At 24.9% G+C, this 13,754-nt stretch overlaps 2 non-coding genes across 2 annotated transcripts; both read left to right on the top strand.

Annotated features, from left to right (window-relative positions):
• The first annotated feature begins 5,622 nt into the window (after positions 1-5,622).
• Trnam-cau (transfer RNA methionine (anticodon CAU)) lies at positions 5,623-5,694 on the top strand. The gene has a single exon. It is a non-coding gene; the product is annotated as a tRNA-Met (tRNA).
• Positions 5,695-6,719: 1,025 nt separating this feature from the next.
• Positions 6,720-6,791, top strand: Trnae-cuc (transfer RNA glutamic acid (anticodon CUC)). The gene has a single exon. It is a non-coding gene; the product is annotated as a tRNA-Glu (tRNA).
• Positions 6,792-13,754: the final 6,963 nt, after the last annotated feature.

Raw genomic sequence — 13,754 nt, 5'->3', positions numbered from 1 at the left:
CTAAAACTTTTAAATTTTTATTAAAAATGTAAATTTATTTTACTCTATATACAACATATTTTTAATGAAATATGAAAAAGTCAAAATATTAAGTTTTCGACACTTAACTTTTATGTTTAAGTTTATCATATAATATTTCTTATTTAATCTTTAGATAAAATTTACCATTGGCTAAAAGAAAGAAAATCTAATTTAAGTTCTAGTAAATGACAGGGTCTATTTATAAACAAAAAAACGTTTACCTCTACTTTTTACTTTGTGCTATACAGTATACACTTTCGTTTTAAGAAATTATGATTTAATGATAATAATTTTTAATTAAATTACCATACTAATTATGATTACTAAATTTTTTTAACTGTATTATTTTAAGTTTCGTATATACTCATACTAATACTCTTAAAAAATGGTAAATCGTTTTAATTTGCCCTAAATTTGAATGCAACTTGCCAGTCTGGTGTCTATACTTAAAATTTATACTAACCATATAGAATCACTTCAAGAAAAAGTAAAGAATAGTCTTTAACCACTGCAATGCTCATTATATTTCTTACATTGACGACTATCAAAACTTAATATTTAATCTTTAGAATTCAGAAGACTTCTACTTTTCCTAATGCTTTTAAAACTAAAAACTACAGTTAATTTATAATAAATTTTTGAACTCTATTAAAACAATTAATTAACACGAAAATTACCACAAAGTCATAAATATTTTTCAGTTTAAATGTGGACTTAGCTTTTAAACAAAACTAATCTTTACATAAAGTTGAACAAATTTGATTAAATAAGATAGTTTATATTAGAAACTATCAGTAATTTAACAAATTTTGTACTTATGAACCATTGATTTAATATGTAGGATTTTGTTCATTCTATAGTTTGATTTTATTGTAATTGCCTTACCTATGTAAATAATAAATCATTTTCTAATGTTTCCGATAAATGTTTATTTAAACTGTATTATTAATGTGCTTTGGACTTAAGGTTTTAAATTTAGTGGTCAGTCAATGTATTTAAATTTTTCGATTATGCTTTGGCAAAGCTACAAAAAAAGATAAAAAAACAATGAAATACCACACGGTTGCACAAATGAGCAGAACCTAACTCTAAAAGTTAGGATGTGAAAATCTTTCAGATGTATAAACTAGAAGAAGTTTTATTCATAAGTTTTTGTAGTTTGTTTAAATTCTGACACTGTAGTATATTCTAAATGAATTTCATAAAAGTAATACTAAACCTTATTTCAATGTAGAAGTGCTTGATTAAGACTACTTTGCTGATTTCTGAACTAAATTCATAGAAGAAATTTACTAAATTGTCTCAATATGTATTGCTGAATTTTGCAGAGAAGGTTGTTTGTTGAAAATAAATTAAAGTTAATTTTAAAAAGAAAGGTTAAGCAGCTGTGTTTTGTTTTATTGCAACTTACTGATCGTTGAAAGAGTTGATATTTAAGTTGCTTATTATAAAATAAAAACTGAGTTTGTTACAACATTTTTTCTTCGAATCATAAGTAACTTAATTAGTCTTATACTAAGTGTTGATTTTTTTTTTTGCCGTTAAAAAAAAGACTGTAGTTTTTGGTTTTAAGATATATAAATTTTTGTCTCTTTGTTATGTGCTATTTAGTTTAAGCTGCCCAGATTATTATGTGTGGGTCTAGCGTAGGAAAAAATAAACTTCCAATAACAATAAATATCAAAAATTGAATTTTATTAAAGCTATCTAAACATTAAGTTTTACTTTAAACAAATATACTAAATTTCGATAAAAAAAAACAACTATGATGAGATTTTTTTGTTTTTCAAACAAATCTTTAATTTACTTTAATAATACATAAATATATTAATACAGATCGAATTAATAATAGTCGGGTTAGAAACGATCAAGTTAGAAATGATCGGGTTAGAAATGATTGGGTTAAAAATGATCGGGTTAGAAATGATCGGGTTAGAAATGATAGTGTTTAATCGGGTTAGAAGTAATCGGGTTAGAAGTGATCGGGTTAGAAATGATCGGGTTAGAAGTGATCGGGTTAGAAGTGATCGGGTTAGAAATGATCGGGTTAGAAGTGATCGTGTTAGAAGTGATCGGGTTAGAAATGATCAGGTTAGAAGTAATCGGGTTAGAAGTGATCGGGTTACAAGTGATCGGGTTAGAAATAATCGGGTTAGAAATGATCGGGTTAGAAGTGATCGGGTTAGAAATGATCGGGTTAGAAGTGATTGGGTTAGAAATAATCGGGTTAGAAATGATCGGGTTAGAAGTGATCGGGTTAGAAATGATCGGGTTAGAAATGATAGCGAGTTAGAAATGATAGTAAACCGTGTTTAAGATACATTGTTGATTTCAAATCAAAATTAAAGTTAAATAATAAAATGTATATAATTTTTGATTAAGTTAACGTTATTTGATGTTAAAACTTATACATAATCAGCATTTAGGTAAAAATGAGCTCTGAATTAAAAAAAAAAAGTGGCAGAGACGGGATTCGAACCCATGCCATCGAAATAACTGGACCACTCGGCCACTCGACTGAACAGAATAAATTGATATTATAAATAATAAGTCAAACGTTTTATTACGTCACAAAGCAAACATGTTTGTCTTAAGTAAACTAGGTTGCTAAGAATATTTGCTGATGGGTGCTTGGATTAGTTTGTAGTTTAGAACAGTATTTTTTTATACTTAAACATTTACTGTTTAAACTTTGGATAACATTTGTTAAATCTCATCTCTGTCGTTCATTATTATTATTATTTTATTTATAACTATGTACTAATTCTTTTTTGAAAACAGCACCTGTTTATTATATTCAAATATACTTATTAACAGCTCATTAAACTACTCAGAGACTCTAGTAAATTATTTAATGTAATGATACTTTTGTTTTAGATAAGATAGCCTTTCTTAGTCATAAATCAACACTTGGTAAATCACATCTCTCTTAATTTCAAATACTATTTTATCAGATAGATACAAATATAAATAATTTTTTAAACATTATTACTATTTCAACTAATTATCACTAAATTTTTAAAACGAGTATATTATACGTTTTTAAATACACTCAATTGCTATTTTGAAAATAAAAACAAAAGCATTGACCATTTATAATTAAGTATAATTTTAGTAGAGTCAATTAGACATTTTATGAGGATAAAAATAACTTAAAATATTTATAAGTTTTAAACATGTTCGAACGTAAAAGAGATTAAAATTTGTATATAAATGTATAGTTGTTTAAAATTTTAATTTAATCGCTAATAGAGATGCGTAGAAAGTTCACTGGAATATATAAAAACATATTTACACAGTACTAGAAGTTTAAACTAACACACAGAAACATGCGTTTGTTTAATAAAGAAAGAGTACTGTGTAATTTATTTATTACATACATAAATATAATAGTTTATCAATAAAAGTATATTTTAAATAAACCAAAACATACGTTTCATAAAAACCAAAAAATTATTTTTAATCTTAAGCTAGTACGATCTGAAATCTAGTGGGTTCTGTGGAAAGTGTTTAAGTTTAATTTATCACATTATTATTTATAAACAAATATATATACTGGATTCTTTTTTGAGTTTTGTTTATAACTAAAACTTTTTGGAAGTAAAGTTATAAATATAAAACCAATCCTACAATACTTTACGTAGTAATTTAAGTATTACATGTTTTCTTTCCGTATTTTTAAATAATTATATTTAGGCTCTCAGTATCTTAAACCTAGTATAAGTAAAAACAATTTCTGAAGGTTTTAAAGTTATCAAATAGTTGTGTGCAATTTATATTTTACATTTAAATCTCAATTGTATTCCCAACACGATAGATAAGTTATGGCCATTGGGGCCAACTTTGTCTAATATATTCATAAGCTTTATAGTTGACGACTGTTTTGTGTTTTGACTTCAAATATGTTGACGACTGTTTTGTGTTAGGAAAAGATGAGAAAGAGATTGATAAATTGATTATTTTTGTAAACTTTAGCAAATTTGAAAGACCTGATACCAACCTTAAACTTGTAAATTGTAGTTAAAAGTTAAAAAAAAAGTTAAATTTTAAATTTTATTAAATGTACGCTTATTATTATGTTAAAGTTTAACTTTTAAAAATTTTTATATAAAAAACATTTTAGCTGCTTAAGTTTTTATCTTAAGTAGCTGGTTTACATTTTAGTATGTAGTAACCTTAACTGCTTAAAAAAAAATTGTAGTTGTTATGAAAATTAGATAAATAAAAAGGCAACAAAATAGCTAAGTTTTAAAACACTGTTTAATTAAGTAGACCAATTGAAAAGACAAGTACAAAACAATACTTTTGCATGTTCAGTTTACTAATAGTTACGCTTGCGTTTATATAGTTTTTATTCTCCAGTTTACAAAAGCGTCGATGTTGTAACGGTTAGCATTGGTGCCTTCCAAGCACTAGTTCCGGGATTCCCTGTCGACGCAGTATTGTTTTAGGTTTTAATGGACAATTTCAAATGATTACTGCTCTATGTGTTTTTAATTAGTAATTAGAGCTTCAAAAAATTTCAAACACTTATTTAAAACTTTAGTATAACTAATTTACTCCATTATATAAAGATTTTGTTTTAGGCCTAAAACTTTTCAATATAGTTTTTGTATGGTTTAGATTTAGGAAGCCTTAACTTATTAATAAAAACATTTCTAACGTTGAAGAGATATTTAAAAATATACAAACTAGATATAAGCTTTAGTGGTTAGTGTTTAAAGCTGTAAATTTGTTACTAAAGTTATAGATAATTGCAATTTATTTTTGTAATCAAGTAAATTAACTGAAAAAAGCTAATGTTGTTATCAAAACTTATCAGAAAAAAGTTTATTTAATTTACTGAAATTACAAGTTTAAATGTGTATTAGGCTAAAAAGATAAAGCTAAAAGTTTAAACTCAATTTTAGTACCAAAGTTGTAATTATCTTTTTTTTAAGCACATAATTATAAATTTTCTAACCTTTAATAGTACTTTGTAATCAGTACTTAATATAACATATACATGAAAACATTTATTTGTATGAATTAAAACTATTAAAAAGTTTACAACACTTGCATTAGTTCAGTTGCTTAGCAAATTTAAAAGCTTATTTATCATTTAGTAACAACATTCATTTTTATGCCGTTTACTGCTGTTAAAAATTAGAAAAACTTGTCAGTTTCATTAAAAAAAGTTAAAGTTTTATTTAAGATATAACGTAAGCTGAAAGATTTTTCTAGCTATTTTCAAAGTGTAAAAAACAAAAATTAAATAAAACAAATATATAGATGTATGATATTAGATAGTTAAAAATCAACAAGTTTTAGTTTAGGAAACTGATAAATATTGAAACTAAAATAGCTTTTGGTCATAACATATTGTAAATTAAGTTATTTTGAATTTTACCATAAAAATAATAAATATAAAATTTGAAATGTTTTATAGCAAACAAAAACTTTAAGCACAAACAGTTTTACAACATAAGTTTAAATTAAAATTGAAATAGTAAGGAAGTTAATTTTAAGTAGGTTTAATTGCATCAACAAAAGTATATAAGTAAGCATTAAGCTTAGAGCGAATTTTCAAGTATATACACGCTATATGCAGTAATTATAAACAGCAGAGTGGCGCAGCGGAAGCGTGCTGGGCCCATAACCCAGAGGTCGATGGATCGAAACCATCCTCTGCTACCTTCTCGCTGTTATCGTATAGTGGTTAGTACTTCACGTTGTGGCCGTGACAACCCAGGTTCGAATCCTTGTTACAGCACTTTTTTATTATTGCTATATAAAATTTTATTATTATTAGTTTTCACGAAAATATATATAACAAATTTGGTCAACATAAGAAAAAATTATAATAATTATATTCATTTACATAGTAATGAGACTTAGTCAAAAGATTTCAATTTATCATAGTTTTATAAGTAATAAAAAGCTCTTGTCTTAAAAAATAGTTTAAGATTAAAACTCTGCTTCACTTTAACTCCTTATATTATATTTGCTTAAACATGTTTTGTTATAGAAAATATTTTTGTGTCTTTAAAACGCTTTTTCATAAATAACATAAATAAGTTAGCTTTTGATAATAACAAAGAGCATAAAGGTTTACCACATACATGAATAAGTAGTTTTGATTACTAATATATGCACTAAAGTCTAAATGTAATCAACAGCAATATGTTATATTTTTTCGAAATGTTTGTTGTATAAAGGTAGATAATGTTTTTAGTTTAAATAGTTTCCTAGTTGAAGAGAGTGAATTCTAAAAGTAGATTAGTAATAAATGTTTTACTATGGCTAAGTAAAATAAAACGTTACTATGCAAACAAACATTATTCGAAAAACAAGTTTAAATGTTTCAGAAAAATTAAATTAAACACAAAGTTTAAGACAATTCAAAACACAAATACAGTATTTCAATTACTGAGCATAATAGAGTAATAATGAAATAAAAACTTTTACACATTAAATATTTATTAGACAGTGAAATTGGTTAGAACTTCAAAAACTTCATCTTGATGTATTTGAGAAAAGTTTAACTATATTAAACAAAAGTTCTTTATAAGCCATTCATATAAAAATAACCTTTGCTAGAATGTTATGTTAAAGCTTACTTTTTTCAGTTCAAAAAATCATATATAACACTTAACTTAAAACACTCTGCATGCAAAAAACATAGGTTTTTAAACGTAAAAAGTTGCTTGTAGATGTCCTCCCAGGTGGTCTAGTGGTTAGGATTCGTGGCTCTCACCCACGCGGCCCGGGTTCGATTCCCGGTCTGGGAACGGTTTTTAATTTATTGAAATAGCCTAGATTTAAAATTAAAATTTTTAATATTTTCTACCTTATAATGAAAACTTGTAAACTTAGTTATTAAAGTTACACATGCTTTCGTTAACATATTTCATTAGAACTTTAATATAGCGGTTCATTGAGTACTACGTGACTAATTGGACTTATGTGAACGCAAAAAAATATATACTTTAAATGTTTTGAGCTGTATAGAATTTCAAAAAAGAATACAGTAATACTTAAACTTAAAACAAAACAGACAATTTAAAATAGTGACTTATGTTTTATTATTTTAAGTACAAAGTTTAAAAATAAAAACAGCTTTAGTGCTAAGTAATAATAAAACAATAAGTCTTATTATCAAAAGTAAAGGAAAATACTCTTCATTAAAAGTTAATGACAAAAATCGTCCTCGGGTGGGCTCGAACCACCAACCTTTCGATTAACAGTCGAACGCGCTAACCGATTGCGCCACATTTTTGCACGAACAGAAATTTTGCAGGCAGACACTTTTGCACAAAGGGTCATTTTTTCACGAGTGCCAATTTAGCACAGAGGGTCAGTTTTGCACGGATTTTGTTTCCTTCCCAGGGACGGGTCAAAATTGCGCGTAGACAATTTTGCACGAGGGGACAAAAACAGGAGAAGACTCTTTTGCACGAAAATATTTATATACTATTTAAAAAAATAAAAGAATCAGAATTAAAAAATTTAATAATTAAATAATAGAAAAATACGAAAGAAAAATATATATTATTTATGAAATAAAAAGATTTGATTTATAAAATTTAATAACTAAATAATGAAAATTAAGAAAAAAAAAATTAAGTAATAAACTTTAATTAAAAAAAATACAAATCAATTTAAAAAAAAAATATTAAGTAAAAAATTCCAAATCAAAACATAAAAAATAACTTAATTAAAAAAAATGTGAAAATTGCAGTGTCTTTTATATATAGTATTTTTAAGTAAAAAAAAATATTTTCAAATAAAAAATAAAAACTAAATGCTAAATAGATTAAAATAAATAATAATAAAGGTAAGAATTTTAAAAATCAAATAACTAAAAACTAAATATTTATAAAATTTATCTATAAAATAATTAAATTATTTTTTTTAAATAATAAATTAAAAAGATTCATAAAATTTATAAATTAATAAATTAAATAGTAAAAACATTAAATAATACTCCAAAAAAAAAGTTAATAAAGTTAACAAAAAACGTCAAAATAATTGAAATAAATAATTAATAAAATTTAAAAGAAATAACAACAATTAAAAAATTCAAAATGAACAAATTGAGTAATAAACAAAAATCAATCAACAATAAAAAGTTGTATAAATAAAAATAAAGACTAGATTATAATATTATATTCTAGCCATTAATAAAATATAATTACCAAAAAGAGTTTTGTTTATATTAATAACTTTTTTTGTTAAAAATAGAAATTAACTAGTTGTAGCTGTTGTATTATTTAAATTGTTTCATTTTAGTCAAAAGCTTGTATCTCCTTTTTCTTCTAAAAACGTAAGAAGAAAATTGTTTCTGACAGTGCTTTTTCGCAAGTCTGGGTTAGATAATAAGAAAAAACAGAGCAAGAGAAACTTAAGAGCTAATTAGAGTAAAACGCGTGCAAATAGTGATTTAACTAAAACAAAGTTTAGACAAATAGAAAATAATAATACATAAATTATGTTTAAAACTTTTATGTTAAACAAAAAAAGAAAATTTTACGTATAATTTATGGAAGTACACAGCCTTAACAGAACTTTTTGTACAATGCACAATAAAAATTTCATCAGACGAATTTCCTCCTTTCATTACTACTTTTCATTTACTCATAATTTTTTTTACTTGCATTTTTTGTTTGCAAAGTGTCTTTTTTTCTTCATTGCTTTTATTTTTAAGTATTTCTAGTTATATTTTTGAATTTTTTCTAATGTCGTTCATGCAAATGTAAAATATTTTCCGATTGTTTTTAATAAGTTGTTTATTGAACAAAAAAATCTGTATCTAAAATGAGAATATTAAACTTAACAACATTAAATATTTTACAAAAAAAATTAAATAAAAAAAAAAACTATTTACATACACACATGTATCTAACATTATATACTAATTAGATACTTTGAACTCTACGTAAAATGGTATAGTTTCTAACTAAAATGTTTTTAATTTAAAAATTTATCAATAATTTAAGCAAATAACTTAAACTTTTATATGATTCAAAAACGAGAAAAAATAAATTACTTTAATGTTTAATTTACTTTAATGAAGTTTAATATTCTCATTTTAGATAGAGATTTTCGTTTTAGAATTTAAACTTTGACTGAAAATTTTTTTGATTTTTTTCATTTGCAGGTTATTATAAATTTGATAAAGTTAGTTATGCAATTCGATGACCGAGAGGTCTTTTTGCGTATCCAGGTCCTTGAACCAGAAAATTTTGAGCAATTTTTTTGTTTTTGTTCAATAAACCACTTATTCAAAAAACAATCGGAAAATATTTTACATTTGCATGAACAACATTAGAAAAAATTCAAAAATATAACTAGAAATACTTAAAAATTAAAGCAATGAAGAAAAAAAGACACTTTGCAAACAAAAATGCAAGTTAAAAAAAATTATGAGTAAATGAAAAGTAGTAATGAAAGGAGGAAATTCGTCTGATGAAATTTTTAGTTTTTAGTTATTTGATATTTAAAATTCTTACCTTTTTTATTATTTATTTTAATATATTTAGCATTAAGTTTTTTATTTTTTTTGAAAATATTTTTTTTTACTCAAAAATACTATATATAAAAGACACTGAAATTTTCACATTTTTTTTAATTAAGTTATTTTTTAATTTTTGATTTGGAATTTTCTACTTAATATTTTTTTTTTTAAATTGATTTATATTTTTTTTAATTAAAGTTTATTACTTAATTTTTTTTTTTCTTAATTTGTATAATTTAGTTATCAAATTTTATAATTCAAATCTTTTTGTTTTATAAATATTATATAATTTTTTTTCGTATTTTTTTATTATTTAATTATTAAATTTTTTAATTCTGATTCTTTTATTTTTTTAAATAGTGTATAAATATTTTCGTGCAAAAGAGTCTTCTCGTGCTATTTTGTCCCCTCGTGCAAAATTGTCTACGCGCAATTTTGACCCGTCCCTGGGAAGGAAACAAAATCCGTGCAAAACTGACCCTCCGTGCTAAATTGGCACTCGTGCAAAAATGACCCTTTGTGCAAAAGTGTCTGAATGCAAAATTTCTGCTCGTCCAAAAATGTCTCCGTGCAAAAGTGAACCTTCGTGCAATTTTGTCTACGTGCAATTTTATCTTCGTGCAATTTAGCGCTTTCGTGCAAATTAGTCTTCGTGCAAAAGTATCTTAGTGCAATTTACTGTTTTTGTGCAATTTTGTCCCCTCGTGCAATTTAGACAGCTACCCTGATATTAAAGTTTCAAAATAATTGGTGATTAGATTAAACATTAAAGATAGTCTAAAAAACAATTTTTAAATCTGATTTCATATTAAGAAGAGTTATGTAATTTTTCTGTAGTTGTGAAAAATAAATACTTATTCAAATTATTGAAAAAGAATTTTTTCAAAACTACAAATTTTAAAAAAATGGTTAGTGTACTGAGTTAATCAAAAAATGCTCGAAAACTTCATACTAAAGCAGGGGTCGGCAAACTGCAGCCCGCGGGCATATTGCGGCCCACGAAGGGTAAATCTGCGGCCCGCGAGCACGTTATTTTTTTGAATGGAATGCGGCCCGCGAAAGAAAATTTTGTGGCTCGCGAGCATGTAAAAGTGGCCCGCTGAGCAAAAATATATTTCAAGTAAAATTTTTTTCGGTAATTCGATTTAATTTGTTTAGTTTGGTTTTAAGTCTCTGTAAAACATTTGAAAATAGTTAGAAGAAGTTAAACTTTAATTTAAAATGTGAAAAAGACAGATTAGCATTCTAACAGGATATTTTTCTGAGTTTCATAATAACTTCTATTTTACAACAGCAAGTAATTATCTGAAAAAAGAGTGCTTGAATTTAATGAGTTAGTTATATTATACCTATTTATCAAATAAACTAAATGCAAATGTTTTCCATTTTGTACAAAAGCAATGCACAGTAATTAAATAAAGTGTCATTTCTTTATAGCTTAGATATTCTTTCCAATATTTTTTTTACCTAAGTTTCTTTTATATATTTTTTATTTGTAAATGTTATGTTTTAGTGTAAAAACATTTAAAATAACATAGTAATAAGAAAAAAAGGTTTATTTAAGTTTTGTTTTGACACATTTTAATTTTTTAAAAGTTTTCTTTGCACTTAAACTAACTTATATGCACACCAACTTAAAAAAATGCTCATATTTTAAACCACTTTTTATAAAATACTTTAGTTAGTTTAAGTTTAGTTTATGCATAATTTTCTAAGTTTGTTTTTTTTACATGTAATATCTAAATTTGTACAGACACAATTAAAAGAATATATATGACATAAACTAATATAGTTTTTGTAAGGTATACATTTTCATTTTTCAAACATTGATTTTGTCAAACTAAGTTAACATTTATGCTTTGCCTATCAATACACACATTTGCTGTTTTTTGGAGCTACCTATTTAATATAAACTAGACTTAGGGATAGTTTATAATCATTGACACACTCTCAGACTATCACTATTTGAAGACTTCAAATCTCAGGCCAACTAAATCATTTTATAAGTTTTTGGCTAGAATTGTTTTTTGTATACAAAATATCAGGAATGTTTTTGTTAATTCAGGCTGGCTTTTTTGCTTAAAAGAGTTGCAAATTAAACTGATGATGTAAGTTTTGCTCAACCCAAAGTGTTATAATATATGTTATAATATATCAAGTTCAAGTTTTGAACTTGAAAATTTATGCTTAAAAATTTTAGAAAAAAACTTGAATTTGGGTTGGTTCAAACAATTTTTACATGTAAAGTAGTGAAACTTCGATTTGACACAAAAAATTTAGCAAATAAACATTTCTTTATTAAAAAATATACTAAAGTAGCTTAACAGTGTTTTTTTAATATTGATATACTTTATAAGACACTTTTTAAACTTTAATTAAACTTTATACTAAAAATAAAAGAAGGAATTGTACTTCTAAAAACTTTTGGTGCATTGCACCTTTACTTGTAAAATTTCACCGATTGTTGTGCTTCGTGTTTGCATTAAATGAAGAAATTATACTAAAGTATCAAAGTTAAAAAAACATCTCTAATAAAATTTCTCAGATGAGCAATAGTTTTTCTATCAGTGCTCTCATCTTAACATATTGATTAAAGTCATAATTTGATTTATGTGACTTTATAACCTCAATGCATTTCCTAAATAGGACTTTTTGTTGTCATTGAAGAAATAAACAAAAGTTTTTCATTACTGCCAACAAAAAATCTTTAAAAAAAATTTCAATGATAAACGGTATCTTATTATTAATAATAAATTTTGCTACTTTATAACTTGCCTTAACAACTTTTTTCTGAGAATTCTGTAGTTACTGAAGATAATCATGTGCTTTGTTGGAACTGACTTTGGTGATTTGTTTTTTTTATCGTTTCTCGCAATAACTCCTAACTAACGTTTTTTTTTTTTTTGTTGCTCGTCTTTTATTTTACAACTAATATTTTTAATTTTTTATTGCAGATAAAGAATTGCTGTAATGCTTAATAAAAAAGAGGTTTTTCCCTTCGCTAATGACTCAATTAAGTTTTATACTTTTGTTAACAATGTTTAAGAAAGTTAATTGTCCATTCCAGCTGACTTATATTTTTTTGGCATGTAATTTGTTTACTGTTAATAAGTTTCGTTATTTCTTTATGATGTGAACTTTGTTTTAACTGGGTTGCTACACAAACAGGCTATTTTAAAAGCTTGAAAACTCAGATGTGTGTGAAACTTTTATTTCAAACACTTTAAATAAATCTTAGAATTCCCAGAATAGTTTTTATGACTGTAGTGTAGTTTACTAATTGTAGTTTTTTCTTGCTTTTTTACACTTTGTGTACTTTTTAATGATGATGATATTTTTACTAGGTACTTAAGCGTGATTTACAACGATTTACTAGCTTTTTAAACTTTTAATGAACTTAGGTTGGTTTGATACAACTCAGACATTTTTGCTTTTTAAGTGACAACCATGTAAAAGACTAGTTACTACTAAGATATTTTATTTAAGTATTCTGAATTAATTATATTAAAGAACTTGTTCTAGCTTTCTATAATACAAAAAGGTATTAATTTTATTAAATAACTAATTACTAAATTTATTAATGAATGTAAACTATTTAACACGCAAAAACTTTTTTTTGTAGTTAATATTTTTAGAAATATGAAAAAAGGGGTTGGTAATATAACAAATATATAAAAGTAACTAATAAATTGTCTTTCAAGTTTGGTTTTTATAGAGAGTTAAATTGTATGTAAAATTACAAAAGTATTAAATTAACTTAGTAAGTGCTTATGAAAGTACAAAGTTTATTAATACTTAAGTATATTAGTCAATGTAAGTTTTATTCTAATTTTTTAAAATTTAATTTAAATAGTCAAATTATGTATAGCTAAAACTTTTCTCTAGTGTGACTAAAACTAAAACCAAAAGATTATTCAAACGTCACTAAAACTAAAACTGCGGCCCGCGAAGACTTTGTAAACTTAAAATTTGGCCCGCGACCACCAACTGCCTGCCGACCCCTGTACTAAAGCATTCAGATTTGTTTTAAACTTAGCAACTGAGTACATACTTGTAATTAATTAACGCACATGTGAAGCGAGAAAACTTTAATATATAAATACTAGAAGTTGCGCAATCGGTTAGCACGTTCGACTGTTAATCGAAAGGTTGGTGGTTCGAGCCCACCCGAGGACGATTTTTGTCATTAACTTTTAATGAAGAGTATTTTCCTTTACTTTTGATAATAAGACTTATT

The sequence above is a fragment of the Thalia democratica genome, chromosome 2, assembly GCF_965202585.1.
Source record: "Thalia democratica chromosome 2, ktThaDemo2.hap1.1, whole genome shotgun sequence".
Taxonomy (NCBI): domain Eukaryota; kingdom Metazoa; phylum Chordata; class Thaliacea; order Salpida; family Salpidae; genus Thalia; species Thalia democratica.
This window is presented reverse-complemented; position numbering and strand designations above follow the sequence as displayed.